This window comes from Macaca nemestrina, chromosome 15 (genome assembly GCF_043159975.1).
Source record: "Macaca nemestrina isolate mMacNem1 chromosome 15, mMacNem.hap1, whole genome shotgun sequence".
Taxonomy (NCBI): Eukaryota; Metazoa; Chordata; class Mammalia; order Primates; family Cercopithecidae; genus Macaca; species Macaca nemestrina.
Window position 1 is genome coordinate 60,247,929 of NC_092139.1, and position 17,005 is coordinate 60,264,933.

At 41.0% G+C, this 17,005-nt stretch overlaps 1 long non-coding RNA gene across 1 annotated transcript in view; it reads left to right on the plus strand.

The window, feature by feature from the left end:
- LOC139358850 (uncharacterized) overlaps positions 1–4,230 on the plus strand; it is a 31,279-nt gene extending 27,049 nt beyond the window's left edge. The window contains exons 2-4 of the long non-coding RNA XR_011614371.1: positions 272–421; positions 3,698–3,815; positions 3,936–4,230. This is a non-coding gene — a long non-coding RNA (uncharacterized lncRNA). The remainder of the gene's footprint in view (positions 1–271; positions 422–3,697; positions 3,816–3,935) is intronic.
- Positions 4,231–17,005: the final 12,775 nt, after the last annotated feature.

The following is a 17,005-nucleotide window of genomic DNA, read 5'->3' on the forward strand; positions in this document are numbered from 1 at the left end:
AAGGTATTCTTAAGCCACAAATAATAGCATGAGTGATCTGTGTCTTAAGGGCGTGTTCCTGCTGCAATTAATTTGGCCCATCCATTTGTTTGTCGTAAGGGATATCTTTAGTTAATTTAATATCTATAGACACAATGTTAATGACTGGTTTGCTGTTAATAAATATGTGGGTAAATCTCTGTTCAGGGCTCTCAGCTCTGAAGGCTGTCAGACGCCTGTTTTCCCACTTCACACCTTCATATTTCTGTGTGTGTGTCTTTAATTCCTCTAGCACCGCTGGGCTAGGGTCTCCCTGGCCGAGCTGGTCTCAGCAAGTGGCATCCATCATGCAGGCTCAAATCCTGGTCAAAGGGTCACCAGAGCAATGGTTGGAACCGAAAACTAGCTGGAGGACATCCGGTACTCTTAGAGCAATCCTGTGGTGAGTAACAAGGGGAGCTCAGAAGCATCAGGGTAACAATAGGGCAAAGTTTGGGGTCTGGTTCATTCCACCTTGGAACTTTTTCACACTGATGATAAGGAAGGAGAGTATACATTATAAGTAACAGAAGAGGTTACACAGCAGGTTTATTTGCCAGCTAAAGCTAAAGCCGTGAAGGCAGGAGAGGTTCATCCCTACCCTTCTGTACCCCCTCATAATCATTTTGAAGAAAATGGCCCCCCAGATAGTTCTTTTGCAGAGGACACTGGACGAAAAGTAGTTGCCCCAGTGACTGTTCAAGCAGTGCCTCGAGCGACAGCTCTTAGTTCTATTCAGACAAGAATTCAGCAAACTAGACGAGGGTGATTTAGAGGCTTGGCAGTTCCTTGTTAGAATACATCCCCTGGATCAAGAGGGAAATATTACAGCTACATTTGAGACTTTTCCTTTTAAATTACTCAAAGAATTAAAATAAGCAATAAGTGAGTATGGACCAGATTCTCCTTTTGTAATGGGACTGTTAAAGAATGTTACTGTTTCCAGTTGAATGATTCTTACTGACTGGGACACTCTTACTTGAGCTTGTCTAACTCCTGCTCAGTTCTTACGATTTAAAACTTGGTGGGCAGATGAACCTTCCATTCAGGCTGCTCTCAATGCCCAGGTCCAACCTCAAATTAATATAACTGCAGACCAACTTTTAGGGGTTGGTGGCTGGGCTGGTTTAGATGCACAACTGCTCATGCAGGATGATGCCATAGAACAACTTAGAGCAGGGTGCATTAGAGCTTGGGAAAAAAATTACTTCAAGTGGGGTGCAATACCATTCCTTTAGTGCTATAAACCAGGGACCCAGAGAACCATACGTTGATTTTATAGCTGGGTTACAGGAGTCTTTTAAAAAGATATTGCAGATTCAGCTGTTCAGGATATAGTGTTGCAGTTATTATCTTTCAACAATGCTAATCCTGATTGCCAGACTGCTCTGCGACCTATCAGAGGGAAAGCATATTTAGTTGATTATATCAAGGCCTGTGATGGTATCAGAGGTAATCTGCATGAAGCTACCTTGTTGGCACAGGCAATGGCAGGACTGAGAGTGGATAAAGGAAATACTCTATTTCCTGGAGCTTGTTTTAACTGCGGGAAGCATGGTCATATTAAAAAAGAATGTGGAAAAAATCAGCAAGTCAGGCTGTCAGGGGAAAAAAGAAGACTTTTGAGCTTGAAATATGTCCAAAATGTGAAAAAGGAAAAAACACTGGGCTAGTCAGTGTCACTCTAGGGTTGATAAAGATGGGAACCCGATTTTGGGAAACACCATGAGGAACATAGGAGGTTCCACCTCCTAGGTTCACACCATTCCCCTGCCTCAGCCTCCCAAGTAGCTGGGACTACAGGCGCCCGCCACCACGCCTGGCTAATTTTTTGTATTTTTAGTAGAGACGGGGTTTCACCGTGTTAGCCAGGATGGTCTCGATCTCCTGACCTCGTGATCCACCTGCCTTGGCCTCCCAAAGTGCTGGGATTATAGGCGTGAGCCACCGGGCCCGGCCTATTTCTAAATACAATAACTATATATAGTAAATACAGTATAAAACATTGATATTTAACATAAAATTGGGAATAACTTGTGCTATTATTCAGGTAAAAGTTGAGCAAACTGGAAGGAAATGCTAATAACATTGTGCCTACAGTTGATGAAACATACAAGACAAATATCTTAGTAAATTATATAATTTATATATAACATATATATTCGAGCATGTTATTTTATTTTATTTACCTATTTATTTATTTATTTGAGACAGAGTCTCACCCTGTTGCCCAGGCTGGTGTGCAGTGGCATGATCTTGGCTTACTGCAACCTCCACCGCCCAGGTTCAAGCAATTCTCCTGCCTCAGCCTCCTGAGTAGCTAGGATTACAGGTGCATGACACCGAGCCTGGCTAACTTTTTTGTATTTTTAGTAGAGTTAGGGTTTCACTATGTTGGCCAGGCTGGTCTCAAACTCCTGACCTTGTGATCCATCTGCCTCCGCTTCCCAAAGTGCTGGGATTACAGGTGTGAGCCATTGTGTCAGGCCTCAAGCATGTTGTTGTAGAACTTCTGAAACTAATATTACAGGGAAATTACAGACATATGACAATTCAGAAAGTGTAAACACAGTCGTGGTAATCTGCATGTTAAAGAAGACAGAATCATAAAATAATAAGTGAGAAATAAGGTACTAATTGGGAATTCAGCATATGTTGAGCAATGTTCTAATTTTCCTATGGGAAAATTTTTTGTAAGGAATCAATAACATGAGTACATACAATAAACTGCCCTACAGTAGAGTCTGTTGGTATATAGAATTTCAATTTTTAAGATTAGGTCCTGATAAGAAAAATAAAATTCCTGCATAAAATAATTAGACTTTTCTTATATTTAACATGATACTTTTTGCACATAATGTTTTTCAGTCAAATTTTTTGTAGAATTATGTTTTAAACCTTCATAGGACTTGAAATTATAAAGCAGAAAAAGTGTAATCTGTTTCTGGTGTTCCTGGAATTTCTTTTTTTATTATATAATCCCATTTATATGAAATATCCAGAATATGCAAGTCCATAGAGACAGAGAGTAGACTCATGACTGCAAGGGGATGAGGAGGAAAGAATAGAGAGTGACCGTTAAAGGGTATAGGATTTCCCTTTATCATCACTGCTTCCTCCACAGTGGTGACAGTTACTAAGCTAAAAACCAGTGGATTGCAAATTTTACTTATGTTTATTTTTAGAGTCTAAGCTCTTGCTTTGTTGCCCAGGCTGGTCTTGAACTCCTGCCTCAAGTGATTCTCCAACTCAGCCTCCCCAGTTGCTGGGATTACAGGAATAAGTCACCATACCCGCTTCTGAGTATACACTTAAATAAGGTCAATTTTATTGTATGATATGTATATCTCAGCTAAAAAAAAAAAAAAAAAGAACAGGGAGATCTGTACTGAGATGATACAATCTCCAAATATGTTAAGTGAAAAATGAAAGGTACAGAATAGTGTGCACAAGATACTACTATATACTTAAAAAAATGTGCACACATACATACATACTGTCCAGGCATAAAAACTCTGAAAAGACATATGGGAAACCAGTAACATTATTTCCTAAAGAGAAGGAACCTGGGGTGCCTGGGGTTGTGATATGGAAGTGAGACTTAACTTTTCAACATGCTCTTTTGTACCTTTTGAATTTTGTATGGAGCACAACACTTCCCTCATTTTGTATTTTAAAGAAAGAAAAAAGGAATACTCTGATGCGTCCCGCCCTGTGGCATCTTGTCCCGTCTCTGCGTGGTGCCCTGCTCTGCGCCCACAGCCCAGAGTACTCCCCAGATTGTTCAAGAATGCCAGGTGGGTCATCAGGGCATAACCCCGACTTGGTGTGTGTGTGGGAGGAGCTGCGGCCCAGGGTTGGGGGCCCAGTCTTTCTTGTTAAAAATTAAAGGGAGCCCTTGTTAAAATGTTAACCAGTTTATTTTAGCAAACAGTGATTGGTGAAATGGAAAGCACCCAGCCATGATTTGTCGTCCACCAGAGCAGCATGAAGGAAAGGCTTTTACAAGGTTCATGAGAAAGCAACCCAAGGTAAAGGATTGGTTACAGTTGGTGAAACCCCGTCTCTACTAAAAATACAAAATTAGCTGAGCGTGGTGATGCATGGCTGTAATACCAGCTACTCGGGCGACTAAGGCAGGAGAATAGCTTGAACCCAGAAGGAGGAGATTGCAGTGAGCCGAGATCGTGCCATTGCACTACAGCCTGGGCAACAAGAGTGAAACTCCGTCTCAATAAATAAATAAATAAAATAAAATAAAATAAAAATTGGGCTAAAATACAGGAACTAAATTCTTTCCAACAGCTCCTACAGCTTTGCCAAGTCCACATTAAAAAAATTACATGTATAGATTTATTTCCTGACCCTTAATTCTATTCCATGAATGTGTATGTATTGATCTTGTATCCTACAACTTTGCAGATTTTGATTGTTGGTCTTAACAGTGTTATTATTACTTAGGATTTTAATTATATATATATAAAATTATAACATCTCTAGGTAGAAATAAGCTTATTACTTTTCCAATTGTAGTGTTTCTTTTCTTATATTGCTCAATTATTCTGGCCTGAAAGTTTTTAGTCTTTCACCATTGCATGTAATGGTATTTTTGAGTTTTTTATATGTACCTTTTATTATGTTGAGGAAGTTTTAGTCTATATATAGTTTACTAAGTGCTCTTATCATAAAAGTGTTTGGGATTATGTCAAATTTTTTCTCTATTAATCGAGATGACCATGTTGTTTTCTAAAATTCATTCTACTGAGTTGGCATATTGCATTGACTAACTGCAATTTTTAGAGTGAGAAATATTGGAGTTACACCTTTAATGTTTAAAACAATCAGTGAAACCATCTGGTTCTGGGCTTTTCTTGTTAGTATGTTTTCAATAACTTATGCAGTCTTTTGTTAGTTACAGGTTGTATTAGACTTATTCAGAGAAATAGAAGCAATAGAATAAATGTCTATATCTATGTCTATATCTGCGTGTGTGGAGAGACAGATATATATATATGTTAATATATGGGACAGAGCCCTTTAGAGTTGCCATGGCAGTGTCTGTGCAGGGGGCCTTTCTCAGCCATCTCTGGGCTGGTTTGGAGAACCTCCTCTTCTTCCACTCACCTCATTTCAATGCTGGCCCTTGTTGGCAGCCACAAGCTTCTGCCCCTCACCAGAGGAAACAGATTGTTACCCCATTAACACCTTTTTGCCAGTCTCCTGTGTGGAGCTCTGCAAAGACAGTAACTGACAGCCAGATACATTTGTAAGCCTCAGAGCTATTCCTGGCCATCACTGCTGCTCCTTATGTCCCAAGCAGTTTTGCTCCCCAGATGAGGCATAGAATTATGTCTACACAGACCTTCAGCCTTGGAAGGCACCAGATAACAACCGCAGGGCTCAGAACAATCACTGGGGTAGATGGGTACCAAAGTAGCACTTGCCTCCCTACTTTGCCTGTGTAAACATAATTAAGCCACCAGTATTCTAACATCCCGATGATCTGCTTCTGCTTTGAATGGGCCAGCCAGCCTCCTATGACATTCCCCTACACATAAAATTTGACATTAAATATTTATCCTTTTTTATTTGGCTTATTTTACATAGCATGACTTCAAAGTTCATCCATGTCATAGCATGTATCAGCACTGCTTTTTTGTTGTTGTTGTTGTTGTTGTTGTTGAGATGGAGTCTCTCTTTGTCATCCAGGCTGGAGTGCACAGCAATGCAATCCTGACTCATTGCTGCCTCAACCTCCCCAGGCTTAAGTGATCCTTCTGACTCAGATGGTCCTACCCTGTGGCTGGGACTACAGGCACACACAATCAGGCCCAGCAAATTTTTGTACTTTTTGTAGATACGGGATTTTCCTATGTTGCTCAGGCTGGCCTCAAACTCCCAGGCTCAAGAGATCCTCTAATCTTTGCCTCCCAAAGCTCTGAGATTATATAAGCATAAGCCACCATGCCCAACCACACTGCATTCATTTTAAGGCTAAATAATATTTTGTTGTGTGTATATACCACATTTTCTTTATCTATTTATCCTTTAGAAGATATCTGGATTTCTTTTTACATTTTGTACTATAAGTGATGTTGCTATAAAAATTGGTGTGTGAAAGTATCAGTGCATATGTGAACGAAATTTTTACACCCGAACACATTTCTGCATGCAGTTTTTTTTTTTTTTTTGAGATGAAATCTTGCTCTTGTCCCCCAGGCTGGAATGCAGTGGATTGATCTCAGCTCACTGCAACATCTGCCTCCTGGGTTCAAACGATTCTCCTGCCTCAGCCTCCCAAGTAGCTGGGATTACAGGTGTGTACCACCACAGCCAGCTATTCTTTTGTGTTTTTTTTTGTTTTTGTTTTTGTTTTTGAGATGGAGTCTCGCTCTGCCGCCCAGGCTGGAGTGCAGTGGCCGGATCTCAGCTCACTACAAGCTCTGCCTCCCGGGTTTACGCCATTCTCCTGCCTCAGCCTCCCGAGTAGCTGGGACTACAGGCGCCCGCCACCTCGCCTGGCTAGTTTTTTGTATTTTTTAGTAGAGACGGGGTTTCACCATGTTAGCCAGGATGGTCTCGATCTCCCGACCTCGTGATCCGCCCGTCTCGGCCTCCCAAAGTGCTGGGATTACAGGCTTGAGCCACCGCTCCCGGCCTCTTTTGTGTTTTAAGTACAGATGAGGTTTCACCATGTTGGCTAGGCTGGTCTCGAATTCCTGACCTTGGGTGATCCACTCACCTCGGCCTCCCAAAGTGCTGGGATTACAGGTGTGAGCCACCATGCCCAGCGAGCTGTTCTTAGATTGAATAACAGAAGTCAGGCACGGTGGCTCACACCTGTAATTCCAAAACTTTGGGAGACTGAAGGGGGCAGATCACTTAAGCTCAGGAGTTAGAGACCACCCTGGGCAACATGGTAAAACCCTGCCTCTACTAAAAACTCAAAAATTAGCTGGGCGTGGTGGTGCATGTTTGTAGTCTCAACCATTCGGGAGACTGAGGGATGAGAATTGCATAAGCCCCAGAGGCAGAGGTTGCAGCTTAAGTCCTTGCATTTGATTATTTTGAACACACCTGTAAGTGGAACACATGGAACTGTACCTGTTGCTGGAACATATGGTAATTCTATGGAGAACTTTCTGATGAACTGCCAAACTATTTGTCACAGTTGATAAACCATTTTATATTCTCACCAGACATGCACCAGGGTTCCAGTTTCTCCACATCCTAGGCAGTACTTGTTCCTTTTCATTTTTGTTATTTTGTTTTTTATATATCCATCATAATAGCTGTAACATGATATCTCGTTCTGGTTTTGATTTGCATGTCCCTAATGACTGGTGATACTGAGCATTTTTCTGTAGACTTATTGACCCAATATAGATTCATGTCCTCTGCCCTTTTATAAAGGTTGTAGTTGTTTTGTTTTATTGTTAAGTTTTAGGAGTTCTTTATGTCTTCTGCTTGTTATATTATGCCTTATGTACCTAGTCAGATACATGATTTGCAAATCTTTTCTCCCACTCACTGGTTGTCTCTTCACTCTGTTGTTTATGCTTTTTGTGCCAAATTTTAGTAGAGAAGGGTTTTTTTGGATCAAAAAACACGAACAACAGTGTGTTTTCATATCAAAAGAACAGAAAAGTTTCACATTTTAATCAAGTCCAATTTATCTCTTTAATATTTTGTGGCCTATGCTTTTGGTGTCACAGTCAAGAAACTATCACCAAATTTAATGTTATAAAATATTTGCTTATGCTTTTTCCTAAGAACTTTTAAGGTTTAACTTTTGAAAACTTTTATAGTAGGTTTGGGGGTATATGGGAAGGTCTGTTACATAGGTAAACACATGTCACAGGGGTTTGCTGTACAGATGATTTCATCACTCAGGTATTAAGCCCAGTCCCCAATAGCAATGTTTTCTACTTCACTCCATCCTCCCATCTTCTAATTTCAAATGGACCCCAATGTCTGTTGTTTTTCTCTTTGAGTTTCTAAGTTCTTATCATTTAGCTCCCACTTACAACTGAGAACACATGGTATTTGATTTTCTGTTCCTGTGTTAGTTTGCTAAGAATAATAGCTTCCAGCTTCATTCATGATGCCACAAAAATCATAATCTCTTTTGTTATTGCTGCTAGTATTCCATAATGTATATATGGCACATTTTCTTTATCTAATCTGTTACTGATAGTATTTAGGTTGAGACCATGTCTTTGCTATTGTGAGTAGGGCTGCAGTGAGCATTTGCATGCATGTTTCTTTATGGTAGAATAATTCATATTTCTCTGGGAATATACACAGTAATGGAATTGAGAGAAGATCTATTGAATGGTAGTTCTGCGTTTAGCTCTTTGAGGAATTGCCCAACTGCTTTTGACAGCAATTGAACCAATTTACACTTCCACCAACAGTGTTTAAGTTCCCTTTTCTCTACAACCTCACCAGTATTTATAGTTTGACTCTTTAACTACAGCCATTCTGACTAGTGTGAGATGGTATCTCATTGTTATTTCTTTTTCCAGACGGAGTCTCACTCTGTCACCATGTTGGAGTGCAGTGGCACCATCTTGGCTCATTGCAACCTTCGCCTCCTGGGTTCAAGTGATTCTCTAGCCTCAGCCTCCCCAGTAGCTGGAATCACAGGTGTGCACCACCACACCCAGACACTTTTTGTATTTTTAGTAGAGACGGAGTTTCACCATGTTGGCCAGGATGGTCTTGATCTCTTGACCTCGTGATCTACCTGCCTTGGTTTCCCAATGTGCTAGGATTACAAGCCTGAGCCACCACACCCAGCCGTCTCATTGTGGTTTTAATTTTCATTTCTCCAATGATCAGTGATGCTGAGATTTTTTTCATATATTTGTTGGCCATAGGTATGTCTTCTTTTGAAAAGTGTCTGTTCATGTCCTTTGCCCGCATTTTAATGAGGTTGTTTCTTTCTTTGTAAATTTAAGTTCCTTATAGATGCTGGATAGTAGATCTTTTTCAGATGCATAGTTTGCAAATGTTTTCTTCCACTCACTAGGTTCTCTATTTACTCTGTTGATAGTTCTCTTTTTTTCTGCTATGCAAAAGCTCTTTTGCTTAATTAGATCCTGCTTGTCAGTATTTGCTTTTCTTGCTATTGATTTTTGTCATGAAATCTTTGCCCATTCCTATATCCAGGATTGTATTGCCTGGATTGTCCTCTAGGGTTTTTATACTTTTAGGTTTTATATTTAAGCCTTCAATCAATGTTGAGTTTATTTATTTATTTATTTGTATATGGTGTAAAGAAGGGATCCAATTTCAATCTTCCACATATGGCTAACTAGTTGTCCCAACATCATTTATTGAATAAAGAATCTTTTCCTTATTGCTCCTTTTGTCAGCTTTGTTGACGATCACATGGTCACAGATGTGCAGCCGTATTTATTTCTGGGCTGTCTATTCAATTTGTCTATGTGCCTGTTTTTATCAGTATCATGCTGTTTTTCTTACTGTAGCCTTGTAGTATAGTTTGAAGTCAGGTAACATGATACCTCAAGCTTTGTTCTTTTGACTTGTCTATTTGTGCTCTTTTTTGGTTTTATGTGAATTTTAAAATAGTTTTGTCTAGCTCTGTAAAGAATTTCATTGGTAGTTTAATAGGAATAGTGTTGAATCTGTAAATTGCTTTGTGCAGTATAGCCATTTTAGTCATATTGGATCCTCCTATCCATGAGCATGGGATGTTTTTCCATTTGCTTGTGTCGTCTCTGATTTCTTTGAGCAGTATTTTTTGTTTGTTTGTTTGTTTTGTTTTTGAGATGGAGTCTCACTCTGTTGCCCGGGCTGGAGTGCAGTGGCACAATCTCAGTTCACTGCAAGCTCTGCTTCCCGGGTTCATGGCGTTCTCCTGCCTCAGCCTCCCGAGTAGCTGGGACTACAGGTGCTTGCCACCATGCCAGGCTAATTTTTTTTTTTTTTGAGAGGGAGTCTCACTGTGTCACCCAGGCTGGAGTGCAATGGCACAATCTTGTCTCACTGCAACATCCACCTCCCAGGATTAAGCCATTCTCCTGCCTCAGCCTCCTGAAGAGCAGGGATTACAGGTGCCTGCCACCACGTGCAGCTAATATTTTGTATTTTTAGTAGAGATGAGGTTTCACTATGTTGGCCAGGCTGATCTTGAACTCCTGACCTCGTGATCCATCCTCCTCGGACTCCCAAAGTGCTGGGATTACAGGCCTGAGCCACCACGCCCAGCCTGAGCATTGTTTTGTAATTTTCATTGTACAGCTCTTTTGCCTCCCTGCTTAGTTGTATTCCCAGATATTTTACTATTTTGTGGCAATTGTGAACGGGATGGTCTTTCTGATTTGGCTGTCAGTGTTGCTATCTTTGGTGTAGAGAAATGGTAGTAATTTTTGCACATTGATTTTGTATCTTGAAACTTTGTTGAAGTTGTTTATTGACTGAAGAAACTTTGGAGTTGAAACTACAGGGTTTTCTAGATACAGAATTATGTTATCTGCAAACAGAGATAGTTTGACTTTCTCTCTTCCTATTTGGATGCTCTTTACTTTTTGTTTTGCCTGTTTGCTCTGGTCAAGACTTCCAATACTATGTTGAATAGAAATGATCAGAGGGGATTCTTGCCTTGAGCTGGTTTTCAAAGGGAATGCTCCCAGCTTTTGCCCATTCAGCAGAATGTTGTCTTTGGGCTTGTTATAGATGGCTCTTATTATATTATGCGTCTATTGAGATAATCATGTGTTTTTGTTTTTAGTCCTGTTTATGTGATAAATTACATTAATTGATTTGCATATGCTAAACAAAACTTGCATCCTAAGGAGGCAGCCTACTTGATCATGATGGACTATATTTTTTATTTGCTGCTGGATCTGGATCGCAAATATTTTGGTGAGAACTTTTGTATAGATGTTCATCAAGAACGTTGGCTTGAAGTTTTCTATATTTGTTGTGTCTCTTCCAGGTTTTTGTGTCAAGATAATGCTGGCCTCATAGAATGAGTTGGGGAGGATGCTCTCCTCCTCAATTTTTTGGGATAGTTTCTGTAGGAATTGTATTAGCTCTTCTTTGTACATATGGTAGACTTTGACTATAAATTCATAAGGTCCAGGGCTCTTTTTGATTAGCAAGTTATGTATTACTGATTCAATTTCAGAGCTTGTTATTGGTCTGTTTAGGAAATCAAAGTCTTCCTGGCTCAGTCTTGTGAGGGCATGTGTGCCTAGGAACGTATCTATCTCTTCTAAGATTTCTAGTTTGTGTGTCTAAAGGTGTTCATGGTAGTACTGACCCCGCATAAATAAAAACAACCATGAGAAACCACTAAAGTTTTAACACTTATTTTTATGTCTTGAATCTATTTTTATTTAATTTTTTTACATGCATTGTGATAAAGATTTAATCTTACTGGTTTATATGTGGACTTGTTTTCTCAGCATCATTTGTTGAACAAAATGTCCTTTCCTTTACATAATGGTTTAGGCATGCTTGTCAAAAGATGATCAGTAATTTATGCAAGGGATTTTTTTGGGGGTTTATTTATTTTATTTATTTTGTCTATATCTTTGTTCTTATGCCAGTATCAAACTGTTTTAATTATAGTAGCTTTGTATGTTCTGAAATTTAGAATTGTGAGCCATCTAACTTTGTTCTTTTTTTCAACATTTTTTTGAATGTTCAGAGTACCTTCAAATTTCATACAAATTTCAGAATGGGCTATTCTGGTTTTGCAGAAGAAATGTTAGAAAAAATAAAAAATTGGAATTACAGTGTGTCTGTGCACTATTTTGGTGTATTGTCATCTTAAGTTTTTCAGTCCATAAACATGGAAATCCTTGCCACTTATTTAAGTCTTTTTAAGACATGGCAAGTTGCTATCTCCAAAACAAAAACTAAACAACAAAAACCCCTTGATTCTAGATTTTGACTTCACCAATTACTTGCTGGTTTAACTTTGTGCAGGTTACTGAACTCTCCCATCTGTAGTTTCCTCAACTGAAGCACAGGGGTAAGCCATGCTTCAAAGTGTAGCTCAGCCGGGCACAGTGGCTCATGTGTGTAATCCCAGCACTTTGGGAGGCCAAGGTGACTGGGTCACTTGAGGTCAGGAGTTCAAGACAAGCCTGGCTAACATGGTGAAACTGCGTCTCTACTAAAAAACAAAAATTAGCAGGGTGTGGTGGTTCAAGCCTGTAGTCCCAGCTACTTGGGAGGCTGAAGCAGGATAATTGCTGGAACCTGAGAGGCAGAGGTTGCAGTGAGCCAAGATTGCACCACTGCACTCCTGTCTGAGTGACAGAGTAGGACTCCATCTCAAAAAACAACAAAACCTCCCCCCACAAAAAACAAAAGTGACGTTCAATGAGCGAATAATGCATGTACTATATGTGCTTAGTAGCAACAAAGATGATGATGGTACTAATAATAGTTAATATTTGCAAAGCTCTTACTAAATGCCAGGAACTGTTCTAAGCACTTTACATGTATTATGTTTTATTTAGTTGTCACAACCGATAAGGTAAGTTTAATTATTATCTTTGGATGTGGCCTGCAGAACATTTATTTATTTATTTATTTATTTATTTATTTATTTATTTATTTACTTGAGGCAGGGTCTTGCTCTGTTGCCCAGGCTGGAGTGATGTGGCATGATCACAGTTCATCACAACCTCAATCTCCTGGGATCATGTGAGCCTTCTGCTTCAGCCTCCTGCCTCAGCCTCCTCAGTAGCTGGGACTATAGGTGTGTGCCACCAGGTTCAGCTAATTTTTAAATTTTTTGTAGACATAGGGTCTTGCTATTTTTCTTAGACTGGTCTCAAACTCCTGAGATCAAGTGATCCTCCCACCTTGTCCTCCCAAAGTACTGTGATTGCAAATGTGAGCCAAAATGTCTCAACCTATTAGAGCTTGAGACCATGCCCTAAACCACTGTTTTCCTGAGAATAATGTGTCAAAATCAGTCCTGTAAATCAGCAATTCAAGATCACTTCAATAAGGTTTGAGACACTTCCCATTTCTGGGTGGAGCTCCCCTCCCTGTTCCATCAGTTTACATGGCTTACAGGGGCACCACCGTTCAAGAACAGACACACTGCTAGGGCCACATGCTGTTCCAAGAGAACCAAGACAGCCTTCCCCAAATCCTTCTAGATCTGCCATTAGGCTCAGTCAACCAATAGCCACTGACTGCTCTAGTATGAGAGAGGCAGCTTCTACCTGACCACACCAAGAGAAAGCATTCAGGGTTTGCTGGATGATTTCATGAGGGGAAAACATTGGGGTGGAAGAATGTTCCCTACATGCTTGTTTTGCAACTTCCCAGCAGGTCAGGCACGCTCCAGTGACAATGGTGTGATTAGAGAGCCCAGACTGATGGCAGACCCAGGGCCTCCTGCTCTCCTTCAAAAGTTGCAAGGCTCCCAGAGTCATGGCTCACAGGAAGCCCAAAAGAGCACCAGGGACATGTGGGAGACATCCCAACATAGTGAAAAGGATGGGTAATTGAACATAGCTAGGTTACATTAATCACCCAGGGTCGGGGAACAGAACCAGGAAAGGAGAGAGGGGAGAAATCAGTCCAGCCTTTCTGGTCAGTTGGCACAGGAGCAGTGGCACAAAATGGCTTTATATATGGGGGATTTAGCCCACATAATCTCTATCAGGGCAACCCCTCCTTGCAAATTGCCCCAAATAAACATACAGCCTAAAACAAAGGCCAGCCCCAGCCTCCCCTATAATGAGACTGTTGCCCTGCACTCTTCCTTTATAGAAATGCTGGTAACACCATGGCTGCTCAGTCACCTATGGTTTAGGGAGAACATAGAGGCTTGCATTTGCACTGCTGGATTCAGAAGCAGGGAGTTCTGAAGCCCAGGGACAGTCTCCTAGATCTAACTATCTGCAGGGATTAACTGATCATTATCACCTCTGGGATGTGTGTTCTGCAGACCCTGCTTTGTATTTGTTCCTTGCATCTAGCCCTGCCCAGAGGCTTGATTTCAGCAACTATACATTTGGAGGGTACTGTCCATCTTGGAAAAGATTCTGGAAGGGAGACCTGAAAGTCAGGAGGAAACATGTTTCCCAGGAACCAAATACAAATATACTCAAATACAAATCATGCCTGACCAATCCCTAGGCTTTTCTGAGTGGGTTACAAAACTACAGGCTCAGGGAGCTTCAGGAGATGTGTACCATTGGGCTTCAATGAACAGAATCTGTAGGGAATTGCCACATGGCCTCTGACCTTATGCATGATCTAGGTGAAAATACGTATTTTTCTCAGAATATAACAGCATGAAGCTAGGAGGCAGATAGGCTTGGAATGGCAGAACCAGGAATCCAAAAGATAGTGTAAAATAAGGGTAAAGTGCTGAATAAAAGGTGAAATTTATGAATAGCAGGAACAGATTTGGTCTTGCACTTTTGTCAATAACAAAATAAAACCAACCAAAGGACACTGCCCAGGTTTAGATTTTTGTCACTGTTACCCTCGGCACAAAACAATCTTGTGAGGCCCCACTTCCTCACTTGTAAAACTGGGAAAATAGTAGCCCCTACACTACGAAGTTATTATGAGAATTAAATCAATTAATGTAGGCAAAGTGCTGGTGGTGGTGGTGATGGTGATGATGATGATGATGGTGTTGGTGGTGATGATGGGTGACGGTATGATGATGATGGTGGTGGTGGTGATGGTGATGGTGATTATGATGGTGATAACGATGGTGATGATGATGGTGGTGATAGTGATGGTGGTGATGGTGATGAATGATGGTGATGGTGCTGATGATTATGGTGATGGTGATGATGGTGGTGGTGCTGATGATAGTGGTTATGTTGATGATGATGATGGTATGATGATAGTGGTGGTGATAGTGATGGTAATGATGGTGGTGATGATGATGGTGATAGTGATGTTGATGATAGTGATGGTGATGATGATGGTGGTGATAGCGATAGTGATGATTGTAATGATAATGGTAGTGATAGTGATGGTGATGGTGGTGATGATGGTGATGATGGTGATGTGATGATGGTGATGGAGATGATGGTGATGGTGATGATGATGGTGGTCATAGTGATAGTGATGGATGATGATGGTGATGGTGATAGATAACACATGGTGCTAATCATAGTGCTTCCCACTAGGCAGTCTCATTCCAGAGCCTACATTCTTAACCATCTTGCTATATTAACTCTCATAAGTGTTAAGTATAATTATTATGATTATTACTGACTAGGAAGAAATGTAGCTGATCCACAGCACGTGTAAAAATGACTTTAAGGATGACGGCTGACAGCAAGCTCAACACAAGTCACATAAAGGCTATCTGTAATGAGGTGGTGACAGTATCACAAGAGGAGAAGCCTAAAGACACACAAAGCAGGATAAGAAGAAAATGACTAGGGCTGGATTTGGAGGCTCACGCCTGTAATCCCAGTACTTTGGGAGGCTGAGGCAGGTGGATCACCTGAAGTCAGAAGTTCGAGACCAGCCTGGTCAACATGGCAAATCCCTGTCTCTACCAAAAATACAAAAATTAGCTGGGCGTAGTGGTGGGCACCTGTAATCCCAGCTACTCGGGAGGCTGAGGCAGGGGAATTGCTTGAACCCAGGAGGCAGAAGTTTCAGTGAGTGGAGATATTGCCATTGCACTCCAGCCTGGGTGATAAGAGTGAAACTCCTTCTCAGAAAAAAAAAAAAGAAAAAAAAAAAGAAAAGAAAAAAGAAAGAAAGAAAGAAATGACCAGAATGACCAAATCATAGCTTAAGAAGAATATCTAAGACCAGGTATGGTAGCTCATTCCTCTCATCTCAGTACTTTGGGAGCCTGAGGCAGGATGATCACTTAAGCCCAGGAGTTTGAGACCAGCCTGGGCAACAAGGTGAGATCCTGTCTCTAAAAAAAATTAAAAGATAATAGCCAGAGGACCTGGCATGTTTTGCCTGAAGAAAATACTTGGGGGACATGCCAGCCACTTTCTAAGGCCTTAAGCCTGCTACATAGGATCCAAGGCCCAGAAGTAGGTGAGGTTAAGGTAGGCCCTAGGTAGCCAGTTCTCAGCTCAATACAGGAAGGTCTTTCTGACATGTTGACCCAAGATGAACAGTAAGCATCCTGTCCCAGAAGTATCTGAGTGCTGGCAGAATCCAGAAGTCTGAGGGTCAAACACTGGACAGGGGAGCAACTATTTTATAGGCTCTAGGTAGCTCCTCCAAGCGTGGAACTAGGACCATCTGACGACCACATGCGTCACTGGGGGCTTGTTAGACACATAGATCGAGAGGCTCCACCCTAGCCACTGAGTCTGAATCTGCATTTTCAAAAGTTGCACAGGTGATTTCTGTGCACATGAATGCTGACAAGTATTGATGCGGAGATCATCTGAGGAAGACCCAGGTTCAAGTGGGCTGCTGCTCTGAAAAGCAAGAGTGGAGAGGAATGCTGGGGCAAGGAAGAGCACGTGGTGCTAGAGCCTGGTCTCCATGGGGATGGCCCAACTGTGCTTCCAGCCCAGCTGCCCCAATTATATCTTTTTTTTTAATCTAGTAGGGCTGAGAAGAGTCAGTCAAATTTGCATAAGGATGCCTGAGGTAAAGGGGATCGTGGGCACAGGTACTCATCTGACACCTCATTAAGCCATCTTGGTAAATCTTCTCTAGAATGTCTGTTGTTATTTTAGGAAACAACATAAAGAGAATGGTATTTAAAAGTAACATCCTGGGTGGGAATTTCTACTTCCTTCCAGTGGGTGGCAAGTTAAGCATCTTGGGAATTTTTGGGTAAGGGAACATTTCTATATATTTTCACACATCACACAACATCAAAGTTTGTCTACACTGCAGGTTTTCTTTCCCTTTCCTCTGCTGGTTCTTTGGGTTTGCAGATTTACTCTAGTGTTGGTTTTTAGTCTTCTGTTTTTTTTTTTTTTTCTTTCCCTTTCCGCTGAGCATTTTCTGATTTTACTTTGATTTACAA